General features: G+C 46.5%; 1 protein-coding gene and 1 pseudogene across 1 annotated transcript in view; one reads left to right on the forward strand and one right to left on the reverse strand.

Moving 5' to 3' along the window:
• Window positions 1-22,873, reverse strand: part of UPF1 (UPF1 RNA helicase and ATPase) — a 477,022-nt gene that overhangs the window by 113,597 nt on the left and 340,552 nt on the right. The window lies entirely within an intron of this gene.
• On the forward strand, window positions 18,903-19,022 carry LOC134945019 (5S ribosomal RNA; annotated as a pseudogene).

Below are 22,873 nucleotides of genomic sequence, written 5' to 3' on the forward strand. Positions count from 1 at the left end.
TAAATTTATCTGCACTATGGGCGCATTCTCCTGATTTTTTCCAGACACAATTTGCTCAAGGAGTTCTCAGCTTCATTTGGAGATTTGCAGCGGTGTTGGTTACACCAGTGCTACAGCCCAGGGATTCATTCACTGTGGACTGACAAACTCTCATTATAGGATCACCAGCGCACCTGTACCTTTTTCTTCAGATTATATATATATATATATATATATATATATATAGAGAGAGATATATATATATATAGAGATATATATATAGAGATATAGAATATATGTAAGTGTATATAATCTGCCGCATATACTTGAAACGCCTTCCCCTCTGCCGACAGCTGTCATTTTACTTATTAGGCAACATGGGACAGGAGAAGGAATAATAATGTGGATGAAAAAACTAAGTCCTCCAAGCACAATACCATAACCTCAAAGTGAACTAGCGTGTATAAGGGTCAGGGCGGTGTTCCACAACAAAGAAAAAACTATTTGTTTAAAATTCCCATTTTTCTTTTGTCGAATTGGGACACTGAAGACGTCCAAGCACTACCACAGAATAGAACCGATGAAAATACAGGAGAACAAAAGAGTTTGTTCTTTTGTGATGCAGAAATATTAAAAAATAAGAATTTACTTACCGATAATTCTATTTCTCGTAGTCCGTAGTGGATGCTGGGGACTCCGTCAGGACCATGGGGAATAGCGGCTCCGCAGGAGACAGGGCACAAAAATAAAGCTTTAGGATCAGGTGGTGTGTACTGGCTCCTCCCCCTATGACCCTCCTCCAAGCCTCAGTTAGGATACTGTGCCCGGACGAGCGTACACAATAAGGAAGGATATTGAACCCCGGGTAAGACTCATACCAGCCACACCAATCACACCGTATAACTTGTGATCTGAACCCAGTTAACAGTATGACAAACGTAGGAGCCTCTGAACAGACGGCTCACAACAAATAACAACCCGATTTTTTTGTAACAATAACTATGTACAAGTATTGCAGACAATCCGCACTTGGGATGGGCGCCCAGCATCCACTACGGACTACGAGAAACAGAATTATCGGTAAGTAAATTCTTATTTTCTCTAACGTCCTAAGTGGATGCTGGGGACTCCGTCAGGACCATGGGGATTATACCAAAGCTCCCAAACGGGCGGGAGAGTGCGGATGACTCTGCAGCACCGAATGAGAGAACTCAAGGTCCTCCTCAGCCAGGGTATCAAATTTGTAGAATTTTGCAAACGTATTTGTCCCTGACCAAGTAGCAGCTCGGCAGAGTTGCAATGCCGAGACTCCCCGGGCAGCCGCCCAGGATGAGCCCACTTTCCTTGTGGAATGGGCCTTGACAGATTTAGGTTGTGGCAAGCCTGCCACAGAATGTGCAAGTTGAATTGTGCTACAAATCCAACGAGCAATCGTCTGCTTAGAAGCAGGAACACCCATCTTGTTGGGTGCATACAATATAAGCAGTGAGTCAGACTTTCTGACTCCCGCCGTTCTTGAAATATATATTTTCAATGCCCGGACCACGTCCAACAACTTGGAATCCTCCAACTCGTTAGTAGCCGCAGGCACCACAATAGGCTGGTTCAGGTGAAACGCTGACACCACCTTAGGCAGAAAATGAGGACGCGTCCGCAGTTCTGCCCTGTCCGTATGGAAAATCAGATATGGGCTCTTATATGATAAAGCCGCCAATTCTGATACTCTCCTGGCTGAAGCCAGGGCCAGTAGCATGGTTACTTTCCATGTGAGATACTTCAGCTCCACCGATTTGAGCGGCTCAAACCAATGGGATTTGAGAAAATCCAAGACTACATTAAGATCCCACGGTGCCACTGGGGGCACAACCGGGGGCTGTATATGTAGTACTCCTTTTACAAAAGTCTGGACTTCAGGAACTGAAGCCAATTCTTTCTGGAAGAAAATCGACAGGGCCGAAATTTGAACCTTAATGGACCCCAATTTGAAGCCCATAGACAATCCTATTTGCAGGAAATGTAGGAATCGACCCAGTTGAAATTCCTCCGTGGGGGCCTTCCTGGCCTCACACCACGCAACATATTTCCTCCAAATGCGGTGATAATGTTGTGCAGTCACCTCCTTCCTGGCCTTTACCAGTGTAGGAATGACCTCTTCCGGAATGCCTTTTTCCTTTAGAATTCGGCGTTCAACCGCCATGCCGTCAAACGCAGCCGCGGTAAGTCTTGGAATAGACACGGTCCCTGCTGAAGCAGGTCCCGTCTTAGAGGTAGAGGCCACGGATCCTCCGTGAGCATCTCTTGAAGTTCCGGGTACCAAGTTCTTCTTGGCCAATCCGGAGCCACTAGTATCGTTCTTACTCCCTTTTGCCGTATAATTCTCAGTACTTTTGGTATGAGAGGCAGAGGAGGGAACACATACACTGACTGGAACACCCACGGTGTTACCAGAGCGTCCACAGCTATTGCCTGAGGATCTCTTGACCTGGCGCAATACCTGTCCAGTTTTTTGTTGAGGCGGGACGCCATCATATCCACCATTGGTTTTTCCCAACGGTTCACAATCATGTGGAAGACTTCTGGATGAAGTCCCCACTCTCCCGGGTGTAAATCGTGTCTGCTGAGGAAGTCTGCTTCCCAGTTGTCCACTCCCGGAATGAATACTGCTGACAGTGCTATCACATGATCTTCCGCCCAGCGAAGAATCCTTGCAGCTTCTGCCATTGCTGTCCTGCTTCTTATGCCGCCCTGTCTGTTTACGTGGGCGACTGCCGTGATGTTGTCCGACTGGATCAACACCGGCTGACCCTGAAGCAGGGGTTTTGCCAGACTTAGAGCATTGTAAATCGCTCTTAGCTCCAGTATATTTATGTGAAGAGACATCTCCAGGCTTGACCATACTCCCTGGAAGTTTCTTCCTTGTGTGACCGCTCCCCAGCCTCTCAGACTGGCATCCGTGGTCACCAGGACCCAGTCCTGTATGCCGAATCTGCGGCCCTCTAACAGATGAGCACTCTGCAACCACCACAGAAGAGACACCCTTGTCCGTGGCGATAAGGTTATCCGCTGATGCATCTGCAGATGCGATCCGGACCATTTGTCCAGCAGATCCCACTGAAAAGTTCGTGCGTGGAATCTGCCGAATGGAATCGCTTCGTAAGAAGCCACCATCTTTCCCAGGACTCTTGTGCATTGATGCACAGACACTGTCCCTGGTTTTAGGAGGTTCCTGACAAGTTCGGATAACTCCCTGGCTTTCTCCTCCGGAAGAAACACCTTTTTCTGAACCGTGTCCAGAATCATTCCCAGGAATAGCAGACGTGTCGTCGGGGTCAACTGAGATTTTGGAAAATTCAGAATCCACCCGTGTTGTTGCAGCACTAGTTGGGTTAGTGCTACTCCGTCTTCCAGCTGTTCTCTGGATCTTGCCCTTATCAGGAGATCATCCAAGTAAGGGATAATTAATACGCCTCTTCTTCGTAGAAGGATCATCATTTCGGCCATTACCTTGGTAAAGACCCGAGGTGCCGTGGACAATCCAAACGGCAGCGTCTGAAACTGATAATGACAGTTTTGCACCACGAACCTGAGGTACCCTTGATGTGAAGGGCAAATTGGGACATGCAGGTAAGCGTCCTTTATGTCCAGGGACACCATAAAGTCCCCTTCTTCCAGATTCGCTATCACTGCTCTGAGTGACTCCATCTTGAACTTGAATTTTTGTATGTACAGGTTCAAAGATTTGAGATTTAGAATAGGTCTTACCGAGCCGTCCGGCTTCGGTACCACAAATAGCGTGGAGTAATACCCCTTTCCCTGTTGTAGGAGGGGTACCTTGACTATCACCTGCTGAGCAAACAGCTTGTGAATGGCTTCCAATACCGTCGCCCTGTCTGAGGGAGACGTTGGCAAAGCAGACTTTAGGAACCGGCGAGGGGGAGACTTCTCGAATTCCAACCTGTAACCCTGAGATACTACCTGCAGAATCCAGGGGTCCACCTGTGAGCAAGCCCACTGTGCGCTGAAATTCTTGAGTCGACCCCCCACCGTTCCTGAGTCCGCTTGTAAGGCCCCAGCGTCATGCTGAGGGCTTTGCAGAACCCTGGGAGGGCTTCTGTTCCTGGGCAGGGGCTGCTTGCTGCCCTCTCTTACCCCTTCCTCTGCCCCGAGGCAGATATGACTGTCCTTTTGTCCGCTTGTTTTTATAGGAACGAAAGGACTGCGGCTGAAAAGACGGTGTCTTTTTCTGTTGGGAGGGGGTCTGAGGTAAAAAAGTGGATTTTCCGGCAGTTGCCGTAGCCACCAGATCCGATAGACCGACGCCAAATAATTCCTCCCCTTTATACGGCAATACTTCCATATGTCGTTTGGAATCCGCATCACCTGACCACTGTCGCGTCCATAAACTCCTTCTGGCAGATATGGACATCGCATTTACTCTCGATGCCAGAGTGCAAATATCTCTCTGCGCATCTCGCATATAAAGGAAAGCATCCTTTAATTGCTCTATAGTCAATAAAATACTGTCCCTATCCAGGGTATCAATATTTTCAGTCAGGGAATCCAACCAGACGACCCCAGCACTGCACATCCAGGCTGAGGCGATGGCTGGTCGCAGTATAACACCAGTATGTGTGTATATACTTTTTAAGGTAGTTTCCAGCCTCCTATCTGCTGGATCCTTGAGGGCGGCGGTATCAGGAGACGGTAACGCCACTTGTTTTGATAAGCGTGTGAGCGCCTTATCCACCCTAGGGGGTGTTTCCCAGCGCGCCCTAACCTCTGGCGGGAAAGGGTATAATGCTAATAACTTTTTTGAAATTAGCATTTTTCTATCTGGGTTAACCCACGCTTCATCACATACATCATTTAATTCCTCTGATTCAGGAAAAACTACAGGTAGTTTTTTCACCCCCCACATAATACCCCTTTTTGTGGTACTTGTAGTATCAGAGATATGCAAAGCCTCCTTCATTGCCGTGATCATATAACGTGTGGCCCTACTTGAAAATACTTTTGTTTCATCACCGTCGACACTAGATTCAGTGTCTGTGTCTGGGTCTGTGTCGACCGACTGAGGTAAAGGGCGCTTTACAGCCCCTGACGGTGTCTGAGACGCCTGGGCAGGTACTAACTGGTTTGCCGGCCGTCTCATGTCGTCAACTGATTTTTGTAATGTGCTGACATTATCACGTAATTCCATAAACAAAGCCATCCATTCCGGTGTCGACTCCCTGGGGGGTGACATCACCATTATCGGCAATTGCTCTGCCTCCACGCCAACATCGTCCTCATACATGTCGACACACACGTACCGACACACAGCAGACACACAGGGAATGCTCTTATCGAAGACAGGACCCCACTAGCCCTTTGGGGAGACAGAGGGAGAGTTTGCCAGCACACACCCAAGCGCTATAATATATATGGTAACAACCCTATATAAGTGTTGTTCCTTATAGCCGCTTAAATATATAAAAATATCGCCAAAATATGCCCCCCCTCTCTCTGTTTTACCCTGTTTCTGTAGTGCAGTGCAGGGGAGAGTCCTGGGAGCCTTCCTCACAGCGGAGCTGAGCAGGAAAATGGCGCTGTGTGCTGAGGAGAATAAGCCCCGCCCCCTATTCCGGCGGGCTTTTCTCCCGGAGTTTTAGACATTTGGCATGGGTTAAATACATACATATAGCCTCAATGGCTATATGTGATGTATTCTTTTGCCATAAAAGGTATTATATATTGCTGCCCAGGGCGCCCCCAGCAGCGCCCTGCACCCTCCGTGACCGTCTGGTGTGAAGTGTGTGACAACAATGGCGCACAGCTGCAGTGCTGTGCGCTACCTTCATGAAGACTGAAGAGCCTTCTGCCGCCTGTTTCCGGACCTTCAATCTTCAGCATCTGTAAAGGGGGTCGGCGGCGCGGCTCCGGGACGAACCCCAGGGTGAGACCTGTGTTCCGACTCCCTCTGGAGCTAATGGTGTCCAGTAGCCTAAGAATCCAATCCATCCTGCACGCAGGTGAGTTGAAATTCTCTCCCCTAAGTCCCTCGATGCTGTGAGCCTGTTGCCAGCAGGACTCACTGAAAATAAAAAACCTAAAAAACTTTTTCTAAGCAGCTCTTTAGGAGAGCCACCTAGATTGCACCCTGCTCGGACGGGCACAAAAACCTAACTGAGGCTTGGAGGAGGGTCATAGGGGGAGGAGCCAGTACACACCACCTGATCCTAAAGCTTTATTTTTGTGCCCTGTCTCCTGCGGAGCCGCTATTCCCCATGGTCCTGACGGAGTCCCCAGCATCCACTTAGGACGTTAGAGAAATAAGAATTTACTTACCGATAATTCTATTTCTCATAGTCCGTAGTGGATGCTGGGGACTCCGAAAGGACCATGGGGAATAGCGGCTCCGCAGGAGACTGGGCACAAAAGTAAAAAGCTTTAGGACTACCTGGTGTGCACTGGCTCCTCCCCCTATGACCCTCCTCCAAGCCTCAGTTAGGATACTGTGCCCGGACGAGCGTACACAATAAGGAAGGATTTTGAATCCCGGGTAAGACTCATACCAGCCACACCAATCACACCGTACAACTTGTGATCTGAACCCAGTTAACAGCATGATAACAGAAGGAGCCTCTGAAAAGATGGCTCACAACAACAATAACCCGATTTTTGTAACAATAACTATGTACAAGTAATGCAGACAATCCGCACTTGGGATGGGCGCCCAGCATCCACTACGGACTATGAGAAATAGAATTATCGGTAAGTAAATTCTTATTTTCTCTAACGTCCTAGTGGATGCTGGGGACTCCGAAAGGACCATGGGGATTATACCAAAGCTCCCAAACGGGCGGGAGAGTGCGGATGACTCTGCAGCACCGAATGAGAGAACTCCAGGTCCTCCTCAGCCAGGGTATCAAATTTGTAGAATTTAGCAAACGTGTTTGCCCCTGACCAAGTAGCTGCTCGGCAAAGTTGTAAAGCCGAGACCCCCCCCTCGGGCAGCCGCCCAAGATGAGCCCACTTTCCGTGTGGAATGGGCTTTTACAGATTTTGGCTGTGGCAGGCCTGCCACAGAATGTGCAAGCTGAATTGTACTACAAATCCAACGAGCAATCGTCTGCTTAGAAGCAGGAGCACCCAGCTTGTTGGGTGCATACAGGATAAACAGCGAATCAGATTTTCTGACTCCAGCCGTCCTGGAAACATATATTTTCAGGGCCCTGACTACGTCCAGCAACTTGGAATCCTCCAAGTCCCTAGTAGCCGCAGGCACCACAATAGGCTGGTTTAAGTGAAATGCTGAAACCACCTTAGGGAGAAATTGAGGACGAGTCCTCAATTCTGCCCTGTCCGTATGAAAAATTAGGTAAGGGCTTTTATAGGATAAAGCCGCCAATTCTGAGACACGCCTGGCTGAAGCCAGGGCTAACAGCATTACCACTTTCCATGTGAGATATTTTAAGTCCACAGTGGTGAGTGGTTCAAACCAATGTGATTTTAGGAATCCCAAAACTACATTGAGATCCCAAGGTGCCACTGGAGGCACAAAAGGAGGCTGTATATGCAGTACTCCCTTGACAAACGTCTGAACTTCAGGAACAGAAGCCAGTTCTTTTTGGAAGAATATTGACAGGGCCGAAATTTGAACCTTAATGGACCCTAATTTGAGGCCCATAGACAGTCCTGTTTGCAGGAAATGCAGGAAACGACCCAGTTGAAATTCCTCTGTAGGGGCCTTCCTGGCCTCGCACCACGCAACATATTTACGCCAAATACGGTGATAATGTGGTATGGTTACATCCTTCCTGGCTTTGATCAGGGTAGGGATGACTTCATCCGGAATGCCTTTTTCCTTCAGGATCCGGCGTTCAACCGCCATGCCATCAAACGCAGCCGCGGTAAGTCTTGGAACAGACATGTTCCCTGCTGGAGCAGGTCCTTTCTTAGAGGTCGAGGCCACGGGTCTTCCGTGAGCATCTCTTGAATTTCCGGGTACCAAGTCCTTCTTGGCCAATCCGGAGCCAAGAGTATAGTCTTTACTCCTCTCCTTCCTATGATTCTCAGTACTTTTGGTATGAGAGGAAGAGGAGGGAACACATACACTGACTGGTACACCCACGGTGCTGTCGTAGTACTACTTGAGATAGTGCTACTCCGACCTCTAACTGTTCTCTGGACCTTGCCGTTATCAGGAGACCATCCAAGTAAGGGATAATTAAGACGCCTTTTCTTCGAAGAAGAATCATCATTTCGGCCATTACCTTGGTAAAGACCCGGGGTGCCGTGGACAATCCAAACGGCAGCGTCTGAAACTGATAGTGACAGTTCTGTACCACAAACCTGAGGTACCCTTGGTGAGAAGGGCAAATTGGGACATGGAGGTAAGCATCCTTGATGTCCAGAGACACCATATAGTCCCCTAATTCCAGGTTCGCTATCACTGACCTGAGTGACTCCATCTTGAACTTGAACCTTTTTATGTAAGTGTTCAAGGATTTCAGATTTAAAATCTGAACAGCGTGGAATAATACCCCTTTCCCTGTTGTAGGAGGGGTACCTTGATTATCACCTGCTGGGAATACAGCTTGTGAATGGCTTCCAATAGCGCCTCCCTGTCGGGGGGAGACGTTGGTAGAGCAGACTTCAGGAACCGGCGAGGGGGAGACGTCTCGAATTCCAATTTGTACCCCTGAGATACTACCTGCAGGATCCAGGGGTCCACTTGCGAGTGAGCCCACTGCACGCTGAAATTCTTGAGACGGGCCCCCACCGTGCCTGAGTCCGCTTGTAAGGCCCCAGCGTCATGCTGAGGACTTGGCAGAAGCGGGTGAGGGCTTCTGTTCGTGGGAAGAGGCTGTCTGCTGCAGTCTTTTTCCCCTTCCTCTGCCCCGGGGCAGATATGAGTGGCCTTTTGCCCGCTTGCCCTTATGGGGACGAAAGGACCGAGCCTGAAAAGACGGTATCTTTTTCTGCTGCGAGGTGACTTGGGGTAAAAAGGTGGATTTTCCAGCCGTTGCCGTGGCCACCAGATCCGATAAACCGACCCCAAATAACTCCTCCCCTTTATACGGCAATACTTCCATATGCCGTTTGGAATCCGCATCCCCTGACCACTGTCGCGTCCATAATCCTCTTCTGGCAGAAATGGACATCGCACTTACTCTTGATGCCAGAGTGCAAATATCCCTCTGTGCATCTCGCATATATAGAAATGCATCCTTTAAATGCTCTATAGTCAATAATATATTGTCCCTGTCCAGGGTATCAATATTTTCAGTCAGGGAATCCGACCAAGCCACCCCAGCACTGCACATCCAGGCTGAGGCGATTGCTGGTCGCAGTATAATATCAGTATGTGTGTATATACTTTTAAGGATATTTTCCAGCTTCCTATCAGCTGGTTCCTTGAGGGCGGCCGTATCAGGGGACGGTAACGCCACTTGTTTTGATAAGCGTGTGAGCGCCTTATCTATGCTAGGGGGTGTTTCCCAACGCGCCCTAACCTCTGGCGGGAAAGGGTATAATGCCAATAATTTTTTAGAAATTAGCAGTTTTTTATCTGGGGAAACCCACGCTTCATCACACACCTCATTTAATTCATCTGATTCAGGAAAAACTACGGGTAGTTTTTTCACACCCCACATAATACCCTTTTTTGTGGTACTTGTAGTATCAGAAATGTTCAAAACCTCCTTCATTGCCGTGATCATGTAACGTGTGGCCCTACTGGAAAATACGTTTGTTTCCTCACCGTCGACACTGGAGTCAGTGTCCGTGTCAGTGTCTGTATCGACCTGAGGTAACGGGCGTTTTATAGCCCCTGACGGTGTTTGAGACGCCTGTACAGGTATTAACTGATTTGCCGGCTGTCTCATGTCGTCAACAGTCTTTTGTAAAGTGCCGACACTATCACGTAATTCTTTCCATAAGACCATCCAGTCAGGTGTCGACTCCCTAGGGGGTGACATCACTAACACAGGCAATTGCTCCGCCTCCACACCATTTTCCTCCTCATACATGTCGACACAGCGAACCGACACACAGCACACACACAGGGAATGCTCTGATAGAGGACAGGACCCCACTAGCCCTTTGGGGAGACAGAGGGAGAGTTTGCCAGCACACACCAGAGCGCTATATATATACAGGGATAACCTTATATAAGTGTTTTTCCCTAATATAGCTGCTGTATATATTAATATGCCAATTTAGTGCCCCCCCTCTCTTGTTTTACCCTGTTTCTGTAGTGCAGGACTGCAGGGGAGAGTCAGGGAGCCTTCCTCCAACGGAGCTGTGAGGAAAAAATGGCGCTTGTGTGCTGAGGAGATAGGCTCCGCCCCCTTCTTGGCGGCCTTTCTCCCGCTTTTTTGTGGAAAACTGGCAGGGGTTAAATACATCAATATAGCCCAGGAGCTATATGTGATGTATTTTTAGCCATTTAAGGTATTTTCATTGCGTCCCAGGGCGCCCCCCCCAGCGCCCTGCACCCTCAGTGACCGGAGTGTGAAGTGTGCCGAGAGCAATGGCGCACAGCTGCGGTGCTGTGCGCTACCTTATTGAAGACAGGACGTCTTCTGCCGCCGATTTTCCGGACCTCTTCACTCTTCTGGCTCTGTAAGGGGGCCGGCGGCGCGGCTCCGGGACCCATCCATGGCTGGGCCTGTGATCGTCCCTCTGGAGCTAATGTCCAGTAGCCTAAGAAGCCCAATCCACTCTGCACGCAGGTGAGTTCGCTTCTTCTCCCCTTAGTCCCTCGATGCAGTGAGCCTGTTGCCAGCAGGTCTCACTGAAAATAAAAAAACCTATTTAAACTTTTACTCTAAGCAGCTCAGGAGAGCCACCTAGATTGCACCCTTCTCGTTCGGGCACAAAATCTTAACTGAGGCTTGGAGGAGGGTCATAGGGGGAGGAGCCAGTGCACACCAGCTAGTCCTAAAGCTTTTACTTTGTGCCCAGTCTCCTGCGGAGCCGCTATTCCCCCATGGTCCTTTCGGAGTCCCCAGCATCCACTAGGACGTTAGAGAAATATATCTTATTTTTTAATACTAAAATCATGACCTCTTGCGATGTTCAATAAGTGAAATAGGCCAGCAGTGTTACTAAAGTAGCAATACTGTGCAAAAAATTAGTACTGATTACAAATACAAAAAGGGTAAGATTATCCCAATAACTGTGCAACTTTCATTTTTGTGCAATATCCCTTCTCTTTCAATATTCTTTTGTTTGGAATGGTAGCGTGAAATCTGTTAGTTTCTATTTCTCAGTTATGGTTTTCAGTATTCCTCTGCTAATTTTTTATGTTGCTATATTAAGTCAGTCAATTGATGAACAAATTATTTCGGAATGTATGAGGTTGGTTTCATAAATAACACATGAAATAATGACAATGGGAGAGCCTAAACGTAGACCGACCTGGAGAAAATATAACAGTATAAACAGGTGGAATCTCCTGGAAACCAACCCTCGTCCCTGACACCAGTCTATGTTTTCTTCCATATTCTTGTATGGCCGTGACCGGCTTCCTAGCTGCTATCATTGTAGGAATAGCCAAATTTGGTATTCCTATACTTCTCAAAATCCGGATCTCAATAGCCACGCCTTTAAACCTGTCCAGGTCTGGGTGGAGGAACGGTCCCTGTGACAGTAGGTATTCTCTCTGAGGTAGCCTCCAGGGATCTTCTGCTAATAGTCCCTTCAAGTCCGAGTACCAACTCCTGCAGGGCCAGTCTGGTGCAATGAGAATTGCCCACACTCTTTTCCGTTTTGGCATTTTTTAGAACCCTGGGTATGAGAGGAAACGGTGGAAAAAAACGTAAACTCTTCTATAAGACCAAGGAAGTGTCAATGCGTCCACTCCTCCCGCTTCTGGATCCCTCGTTCTTGCCACATACCTGGTCAGCTGAAGGTTGTTTCGAGAGGCCAAGAGGTCTACCTGAGGTAGGCCCCAACTCCTTACCACCATCTCGAAGATTTGCGGTGTAGACACCCTCTCCTGGATGCATGTCCTGGCGACTGAGATAATCTGTTTCCCAGTTCTCCTGGAATGATCTATGCCGAAAGGACGATGTTGCGCCCTTCTGTCCAAAACAAGATCTTTGTGGTTACTTTAAATGCAATCTTGTTCATTCTTGACTGTCTATGTATGTCGTCGTTGTGACACTGTGCGACTGCATATTCAAGTGTTGACCCATCACTAAGTCTTCGACTAAAACGTTACATTGTAACTGCACTCAGCTCGAGAATGTTTATGGGTAGACTGCTCTCTCGTGACGTCCTTCTGTACTGAAAACTGATGTTCCTCAAGGACAGCACCCTAACCTCTGAGACTGGCATCTGTTGTGAGAATCCTCCAACCCCAAATGCTGAATCTCTCGCCTGCTGCGAGATTCCTATGTAACGACCACCAAATTATGGCAGTTTGGACTTGTGCAAAAGCCGCAATTTACGATATATAAACCAGTGCGAACCTGCTCCCTGAGCAATGAGGTTCCTCTGTAATAGTCGGGAGTCTTCCGTACTGTAGAGCCTTCCAAGACGAGAAGATGTACACCTAGGTGTAGGGAAACCTTCTGTTACTTGAGCCACCAGCCTCCGTCTGTCTTGGCTCTTGCTCTCTGTGAGACCTAAAAATTGAGTCCGTTGAGTTGGCATCAGGTTGGATCTCTGGAAATTCACAATCCACACATGTTGAGTGAGAAATTGATGAGTGGACTGAGCATCTTTAACCAGCTGTTCCCGAGAGGTGACCTTGATCAGCAGATTGTCTAGATAAGGTATGATCGTGTCCCCCTAACAGTCTCAATCTTGTGACCCTTATTACCCTGATCTTTGTAAAAATTCTCGGCTCTAATGATACACCGAATGGTAAGGCCCGAACTGGTAATGGTCCTTCACAGTACGAATCGTAAATATGCTTGGTGAGGAGTCCAAATCGGGATGTGAAGGTATGCACCCTTTATATCCATAGACACCATGAACTCCCCCTGTTCTAGGCCTGCAATGACCGATTGGATTGATTCCATCTTGAATCCGTAGGCCATTAGAACTGGTTAAAAACTTTTAAACTGAGTATCAATCTAACCGTCTGGTATTGGGTAGTAATTTCTGAATTGCCGTCCGTAATGTCTTTGCTTTTGACCGGAATGTCTCTTTTCAAGTCTCGGACCCGGTCTCCCTAAACCCTTCCAACCCCTACCCCCCATAGGAGGTCCAAGGTGAGTTTGTGTAGAGACCCGATTACTGGCCATTGGGAACAGTCTCTGTTATCCGAGACTCCTCCAGCACGAGACTGAGAACCAAACTAGTTGAATAATGAACCACAGTCACTTCTACTGCCTATTGGCAGATCTATGATACCCGGTAGGCAGATCTGTCTGAACTTCTTTGGACTCAGGAAAGCTTCCCCTCCCAGAGAAATCGCCTTCCAACCCGGTAACTATAGCCTCTTTATCGAACCACGAACCTCCTAGGTCCGTTTGAAATGGTCTTGCACTTAGAAGCTGGATTTCCATGTCAATTCCAACCTACATATGACCCCTGTTCGTCAAAGGGACTATGATAAGTAAGAATGTCCCGTTGACAGACTAGGCAGAGGTGAGCCCACCATCTTATGGAATATTTTCCTCTTCTGTGGAATCCGAAATTCTGTTAGTCACAGAAACCATTGAGTGATATAGCTGAGATCGGGATGGTAACCTCCTTAGTAGCCCGATAAGTATATATGCCTAACTCTCAGATATGCTTCGCTAGTCAAAATTTGTATTTGGGGATTTGGAAGCATTTACTGGCCGCCTCTTGTTACCTCAATCTTTACGTCTCTAACGGTTCACCCTCCGTTACAAAGCCACCACCCCTTTCCACTCTTACTCAAGGGTAGGAAGGGGTCTCATTACCATTTTCAGCCATCTTCTTATACCTGTGAGGATGAAGTAATTCTAACTATGAATTCCACCCTGTTTTTGGATGGCCCGCAGCCCATACTTAAATGTTTAAATATATGTCCGGTTATGTTTTCCTAACCTTGACAGACCACTGCCCCTTGGTTGTGTGCCCATTTTCAACTGTCGCGCACCCCAGGGCTGTTAACCTTAGTGCTCATTGATTTGAGCAACCAAACGAATCCATGATGTCCTATTTACCTTAGATAAACAGACATGCCACTCAGCCGTACTGTCACCTATGAGAATAGGAGGAAAACGGTCGTAGAAATATTGGGAGCTCTGAAGAGTATTTTCAAATAGCTGGAAATCATTCTTCTTTCTAGTAAAAAATAATTAATATAAATACTTATTCAACTATCACCCACAAAACCACCAACTGCTGAAACAGGTAGAGTTGAATTGGGTGACAATATCTGATGCTCCCTCCTCTGTCGGACCTGTCAGCAGCGTCCGTTGGAGTCATTATTTATATATAAATCTATAATTAGATGGATGCCAAAGGTAACTGGAGGTACCGTGCTGGTAATAAGTCTTAGCGTCCTTGGTTTGTGCATTTGACGTTGAAAATGCACCCCCACAGAATACATTGCAGTGCCTTTCAACCTAATAATAGGCAACGGAATACCGTAGCGGATGACGGGAACAAATGTACATTGGATTCACCTGGCTTGATTCACTGAGAGAGAAAAATAAATAAATAAAAATTATTTTAAACAGCCTCGTTGTAACCCTCGCAACCCCAACTGTGATTGAGTTCTGAGGTCGGGTGTGATATCCAGTTGTTCCCCTTTATTTTCACAGGATCTTTGTGTTAGCAGTCCCTTGAAAATTAGTATAACATGTCTGATTGAAAACACATGGAAAATCCTCTGCATCAGAGTCCTAACCTACAAGCAACCAGCAGAGGGAGTAAATACTCTATAATAAAACCTCTCCCCCTGATCTGACTGGCCAGAAAACATGGCCACACTGATGGGGGCGTATAGCCCTTCTGTTCAGCATTTTGGCGCCTCTTATTAAAAAATGTCCGCCACAGAAATTTTTTTACACCTCGTTTTAAACCCACAGCGCTGTGAAATTTGCCTGGATCAGTGGCTTGAACCCAGGTCCCACTGTATACTGGAGTCACTGCTCCTCTTTAGTTTTCTCCAGTGCTCTGGGTCCCCTGCCCTCCAAGATACTGTACTGCCCGGCGTGGCTAAACCAGGTCTCCTGCCGCGTCTCTCACTATCCCCCTGCCGTCCCCGCCGCTTGATGTGCCGGTGAAGGGAGGGAGCGCATGAGACAGAGCACTTGTTACTAATCCTAGTAAGAACGGCATAGGGAAAGCTGGATGCCGCGGCTGCCAGTGGCGAGAGACAATTGCAGAGGTACAAAACGTGGAGGGACGGAGGGAGGATGCTGTTCTGCTAGTCTGTCCGGCTATCAGTGTTAAGTAGTCAGGAGGCAGCAGCGTGCAGAGGGACGAATGTATATATTTTCAGTATTTTTTTCTTGTTTTCTTGTTACCAGTATCTTTTTTGCACATATACAGCTTTGTGGTGTGTGATCAAGCACGCCTGTACTAGTCTGAGCAAACAGATATCTATCATTATAGTTTTTCTTTTTTGATGGTCACATCCAAAAAATTAATTTGTGTTTTACTGAAGGTCAAACTGAATCTGATGGTTCCAGGGAGGGCGTTGAGTTCATTGATGATTTCCAAAAGATGTTCTTCACTGTCTTGCCAAATAAAAAATAAATCATCGATGTATCGTACATAAAATGCTAAAAAGTGACAAAACCGTGAATTACCAATGATGTGCACCTGCTTATATGCTGCCATAAAAATGTTGGCATAAGAGGGCGCCATGTTAGTACCCATGGCGGTCCCTTGTTTCTGCCAGTAGAAACAATTTTCAAAAAGAAAACTATTTTTGTTGAGGATGACGTCAATGAGTAACATAAGAAAGGAGACTGGCGGTCCAAAATATGCATCGCTGTTGTTGAGAAGATCTCTGCATGATTCAATACCCTGTATATGGGGGATGTTGGTGTAGAGACTGGAAACGTCCAAAGTGACAAGCAAGGTATCCTCTGTCACACTCTGCACTCCTAATTTCCTCAAAAAGTCAGAGGTGTCCTCTGTATAGCTGGGTGTTCTCCTAACCAGTGGTTGTAGATAAAAGTCGACCAATTGGGAAAGGGCCTGACACAGGGACCCTCTGGCCGAGATAGTAGGTCGTCCAGGAGGCTGAGTTAGTGATTTGTATTTTTGGAAGTGTATACAAAAATGGAATTTTGGCATGTGTGGTGGTCAAAAATTCAGCTGTGCTTTGATTGATATAGCCATTGTTGAGTCCCATTTGTATAATAGAGTCAATCTCTGTTTTGTACACTGTTGGATCGTGAGTTTCTGGTAACACATGGTATCCGAGAGTTGGCTGTTGGCCTCCCGTATGTAGTACTCGTAATCAAGGAGTACGATTCCTCCGCCTTTGTCCGCAGCTCTGATGATTAACTGGGTGTCGTTGCGCAATGAGTCCATAGCTTTTCTCTCTCCCAATGTGATGTTGTGATGGTTAATTCTTTGGTTGGCGATGTATGGAATGCTATCCCTTTTGAGAACCCTCATAAAAGTGTGTAAAGAAGGGTTTTGTGATGGTGGGTCAAATAGGCTTGGCTTTTTTGGTAAACTTGACTGGTTGGTTGAGGATGTTGATCCTGAATCAAGGTTAGTTCCTGCAAAAAAAGTTGCTTGCCAGATTTGTAAAGATCCACATGCCATTTAAATTCATCCTGTGTTACTGTGGGAACAAAGGATAGGCCTTTGTTCAGAATGGACAGTTCATCAGGTGTTAAGGAATGCTGGGACAGATTGAAGACTACCATTTCTAATTGTGTTTTTGTTGACTTTTCCTTTCTTTTTCTCCCACCTCGACGGGTGGGTACAGCGGGTTTTTTGGCGGTCTTCTATTCCTGGAAGATCTCTGTAAAGATGTAAAGTTTTGGCTAGAGATGGAGCGTCTGAGTCGCTTGCCGAAGTTTGGGACTGGCTGTCAATGTCTGTAAAGGGTTGTATAGGTCTTCTGCCACGTTGAAACTGTGGTTTATATCTTCAGGGTTCACTACGCGAATACCAAGGATATACCCTGTTATCCTTGTAGTCCAATTTGACCTGTTTGTACTTGTTCTTTTTGAACTTCAACAAATCACCTTTAAATTTATTTATGTCCTTGTTTAACTTGGACAGAAGCTCACTGTCTGGGGTTTGGATTGACTTAAATACGTCTGAGGCTTCTAATTCGGAGATGTCCTTCCGATATCATTCAAATCTATGCCTGCCTGTTCAATCACCAGCAGCATTAAGTCAAATGAACACTTATTCAGTATGTTGCACCATCTGGCACAGAAATCATTGCTATGTCTTCCCAGTGTGGGTTGGTTACGCAACCTGAACCCCGGGGAATAAATTGCTCTTTATAATATTGCGATAAGGTAAGTCCATGGAGTTGAAGTTCAACTTCCCGTTTCTTTAATCTTAGGAGATCACTGATAAACTCCTCCGGACTGTCAGTGTGAAAGGCCAGTGAGTCAGTGTCATCAAAGAGAATGCGTTCTGCATCATTAAACTGTAGCACAGATGTAATTTCCTTACTGGTAGACATTGAAAAAGGAGAATAATACATTGCTAACTTCAATCTACAGTAAGGACTCTGACCGCAACACTCTTTTATTGCACTCCAGTTTTCATCCAGCGCCTTTGAAAAAGGGCTTGCCTTTCTCTCAACTGCTGAGGGTGATACGCATCACCTCTAATCCAACAGAATTACCAGGAGCTTTGGAATCTATGTGCCAGAGATTCTTGGACAGAGGATACTCCAAAAATGAAATCAATAATGCTTTATCGCGGATTGAGAAACTTAACAGAACTGAACTTCTACATGTGAAAACTGATCCTACCAATAAAGATCGGGATAGGATCAATTTTTACAGTATGTTTACTACGGCATCAGCCTTTATACATAACCGCATCAGGGAACATTGGCATTTGATCTCCAGTGATCCGACATTGAAAAAAGACTTATCTCTAATACCACGATTTGCTTAGAGACGAGGACCGAATCTCAAGGACCTTTTGCACAAGACAGACTTTTCACAGTGGAAACCTAAACAGATGTCCAATTGGCTTACCACCAAACCGGGAGTATTTAAGTGTACAGGATGTTCGAATTGCTCTTTTCTGATAATAGGCAATCGCTTAAAAAATCCCACTGATGGGAGGGAATATTCCATCATATATAGGCTGGACTGTAACAGTAGATTTGTTGTTTACATTTTGAGATGCCCATGCAACCGTCTGTATGTCGGCAAGAATAGTAGAATGATGAATGAACGGCTCAGCCAACACCGCTCAACTATCAAGAAGTGCCTAATTGCTACAGACACCTCAAAAGACTTTACTAACTTACCGGTCACAAGACACTTCAAGGATGCACATCATACTGTTAACAAGCTCAAGTGTTGGATCATTGATCACATACCGCCCCTACAACGTGGGGGTGATCGGGACATAATTTTGCTACAACGAGAACTACAATGGATTCACAGACTTAATTGCCTTACTCCGATTGGCCTAAATGAAGATTTTCGTTTAGGTTGTTTACTGTGACATATTATAGTGACTTTTTGTTGGACTCTGCATTCCGCTGTTTGGTTTAATTTTCTTAGACACCGCCGTGTGTCCTGTCATTGATGTTCTTTGCATGCTATGTGCTGTCAGACACCGCCGTGTGTCTTTATAGATCTAGAGACTCGATCCTGACAGGTCCCCACTTCAATAGCAGTGACACCTTTCCTTTCACCCTCGCTTTCAACATCCACCATGAAGACCCTCTCTTGCTCACTATGTGCAGCTTATTGTCCATCTTTGGTGTTGCATTTAGCAGTATCAGATTCCAGCTGCCTACATGGGATTCCCCAGTAGAAAACATATGTTGGTCTAGTAATATTTACAACCATACCACACTGGCAAACGTCCAATTCCGTCTGATCTTGGAAACTAAGCAGTGTTGGGCCCAGTCAGTACCAGTATCGGTGATGATCTGGGAATACTGGGTGCTGTACATCACTCACTTAATACCACAAGGCAGCAGACATTGTGCATTCTGTGGGTTTTCTCCCTAAAAGGGCAGTTTGGATTCTTTTTGCACATATATTCTTATATATATTGATTGCCGTAACAAGTGGGCATTGCTTTGCAGTAGGTTGTTTTGAGGGTTCTCCTTGTGTCACCTGCTTTTATTTCTATTAGACCTGTCATTCCTTCCTGCTTTTTGCACCTTGCACTTTCTAGCCAGCACTTTCAGGGAACCCTGCTCTGCTGAGCTTCAGCACTATTCCTTTTACTTTTTTAAACACATCACTTCATTTCATTCACTGCTGTTTTGATATACAGCGTCCTTGCAATTCCCCTCACTATCAGCATGCCATTTACTAGTCAGGCTGCTGAGACCACCCGCCGCACGTATTGCCGCACTCCGGAGCCGTTGCTATGTATGACACCGGGTTTGTTTAGCTCAGTTACCAGTGTCATGGAGCGTGGTGTGACAGCAGGGGATGCATTAGGCATGCCCGGACTTGTCTCAGCCCACGTCCTGATGCTGCTGTGTTGATTGTGGTGCCATTTGAGGCTTATATTTCATTTTATGACAACAGTGTGGTTAGCCCCTGAGGAAGACCAATCGGTTGAAACAGCTGTCGGGCTGTGTTTGCTGTATTTCACCCATGCCTTTAGGTTAAGGAATAAATCCTGCTTTTCTTTCATCTACACGTGAGTGCTGGCTTGTCTACTTTTTCTGCATTGCTGGAGGAGTGTTATGTATATATATATATATATATATATATATATATATATATATACACACACACATACACACACACATACATACATATATACACATACACACACATATATATATATATATATATATATACATACATACATATACACTGCTCAAAAAAGTAAAAGGAACACAAATCCTAGATCTGAATGAATGAAATATTCTTATTAAATACTTTGTTCTTTACATAGTTGAATGTGCCGACAGCAAAAGCACACAAAAATTATCAATGGAAATCAAATTTATTAACCCATGGAGGTCTGGATTTGGAGTCACCCTCAAAATTAAAGTGGAAAAACACACTACAGGCTGATCCAACTTTGATGTAATGTCCTTAAAACAAGTCAAAATGAGGCTCAGTAGTGTGTGTGGCCTCCACGTGTCTGTATGACCTCCCTACAACCCACACAAGTGGCTCAGGTAGTGCAGCTCATCCAGGATGGCACATCAATGCGAGCTGTGGCAAGAAGTTTACTGTGTCTGTCAGCGTAGTGTCCAGAGCATGGAGGCGCTACCAGGAGACACGCCAGTACACCAGGAGACGTGGAGGAAGTCGTAGGAGGGCAACAACCCAGCAGCAGGACCGCTACCTCCGCCTTTGTGCAAGGAGGAACAGGAGGAGCACTGCCAGAGCCCTGCAAAATGACCTCCAGCAAGCCACAAATGTGCATGTGTCTACTCAAACGATCAGAAACAGACTCCATGAGGGTGGTATGAGGGCCCGATGTCCACAGGTGGGGGTTGTGCTTACAGCTCAACACCGTGCAGGACGTTTGGCATTTGCCAGAGAACACCAAGATTGGCAAATTCGCATCTGGCGCCCTGTGCTCTTCACAGATGAAAGCAGGTTCTCACTGAGCACATGTGACAGACGTGACAGAGTCTGGAGACACCAAGGAGAACGTTCTGTTGCCTGCAACATCCTCCAGCATGACCGGTTTGGCAGTGGGTCAGTAATGGTGTGGGGTGGCATTTCTTTGGGGGGGGGGGGGGGACGACGCACAGCCCTCCACGTGCTCGCCAGAGGTAGCCTGACTGCCATTAGGTACAGAGATAAGATCCTCAGACCCCTTGTGAGACCATATGCTGGTGCGGTTGGCCCTGGGTTCCTCCTAATGCAAGACAATGTTAGACCTCATGTGGCTGGAATGTGTCAGCAGTTCCTGCAAGACGAAGGCATTGATGCTATGGACTGGCCCGCCCGTTCCCCAGACCTGAATCTAATTGAGCACATCTGGGACATCATGTCTCGCTCCATCCACCAACGCTACGTTGCACCACAGACTGTCCAGGAGATGGCGGATGCTTTAGTCCAGGTCTGGGAGGAGATCCTTCAGGAGACCATCCGCCACCTCATCAGGAGCATGCCCAACCGTTGTAGGGAGGTCATACAGGCACGTGGAGGCCACACACACTACTGAGACTCATTTTGACTTGTTTTAAGGACATTACATCAAAGTTGGATCAGCCTGTAGTGTGCTTTTCCACTTTAATTTTGAGGGGGACTCCAGATCCAGACCTCCATGGGTTAATAAATTTGATTTCCATTGATAATTTTTGTGTGATTTTGTTGTCAGCACATTCATCTATGTAAAGAACAAAGTATTTAATAAGAATATTTAATTCATTCAGATCTAGGATGTGTTATTTTAGTGTTCACTTTATTTTTTTGAGCAGTGTATATAATATAAAGATCTCCTGCACGAAGATCATATATTTATGTGAACCCCTCTCTTACCACCAGTACTCACAGTAAACTGAGAAAATCCTGACTCTGTGCTTCGGATTTTCCCGCAGAGAGATGCAGATCCCTTTAGCTTGGCTCCTTGTCTCTCTATTCTGAAGACCTTTGTCCCCCCTTTATTAGGTTGATGTAGCCTTTCTTCTTTTAGTAAAGACTGCACCCTCCTTTCATTCAGGTGGGATTGGGCACCGTTTGGTAAAGCCTGTACCCTCCGTTTAGTAAATAGTAAAGTAGGGATTGGGCCAGTCATAAATGACAAAACACACACACAAAAAAAAAAATTCTATATGGAGCAGGAGCTCCCATCTGTGCTTCTTTCCTCCTAGCACAATTTATCAAACTGAGGGATGAGGGGCGTGAAGGGGGAGGAGCCGGCTGTGCACACAATGTTTAATTCTAGATTGTGCCGCAGCTCCGGTTGCAAGCTTCACACCCCTACTGTATATGCTGTTCCAGTGTCCCCTAGTGGATGAAAGAGAAAATAGGATTTTAATTACCTACCAGTAAATCCTGTTCTTGTAGTCCGTAGAAGATACTGGGGTCCACATTAGTACCATGGGGTATAGTCGGGTCCACTAGGAGCCATGGGCACTTTAAGAAATTAATAGTGTGGGCTGGCTCCTCCCTCTATGCCTCTCCTACCAGCCTCAGTCTAGAAACTGTGCCCGAGGAGATGGACATACTTCGAGAGAAGGATTTAGCTGAACAGTAGTGAGATTTGAATCAGCACACACAAACAAGAGGAAAGCCAAGCTAACCAAACTTTAACAGCAACGGCTGAACCAAAAATACCTAACCAGGTAACAGTGCAGAAAAAAACGAAGCACCGGGCAGGCGCCCAGCATCCTCTACGGACTACGAGAAAAGGCTTTACCGGTAGGTAATTAAAATCCTATTTTCTGTTACGTCCTATAGGATACTGGGGTCCACATTAGTACCATGGGGATGTACCAAAGCTCCCAAACTGGGTGGGGGAGTGTTGAGACTTCTGCAGAACTGATTGACCAAACTGAAGGTCCTCAGAGGTCAAAGTATCGAACATGTAGAACTTAGCAAACGTGTTGGACCCAGACCAAGTAGCTGCTCGGCAAAGTTATTAAGCCGAGACACCTCGGGCAGCCGCAAAGGAACAACCCACCTTATGAGTGGGCCTTAACAGATCTTGGACACAGCAATCATGCCGTAGAACACGCATGCTGGATAGTGAACGTGATCCAGCGAAAGATCGCCTGCTTAGAAGCAGGACACCTAATTTTCTTGGGATCATACAGGACAGAGTCCGATTTTCTGTGACAAGCAGTCCTTCTCACATAGATTTTCAGGGACCTTACAAC

The sequence above is a fragment of the Pseudophryne corroboree genome, chromosome 1, assembly GCF_028390025.1.
Source record: "Pseudophryne corroboree isolate aPseCor3 chromosome 1, aPseCor3.hap2, whole genome shotgun sequence".
Lineage (NCBI taxonomy): Eukaryota > Metazoa > Chordata > Amphibia > Anura > Myobatrachidae > Pseudophryne > Pseudophryne corroboree.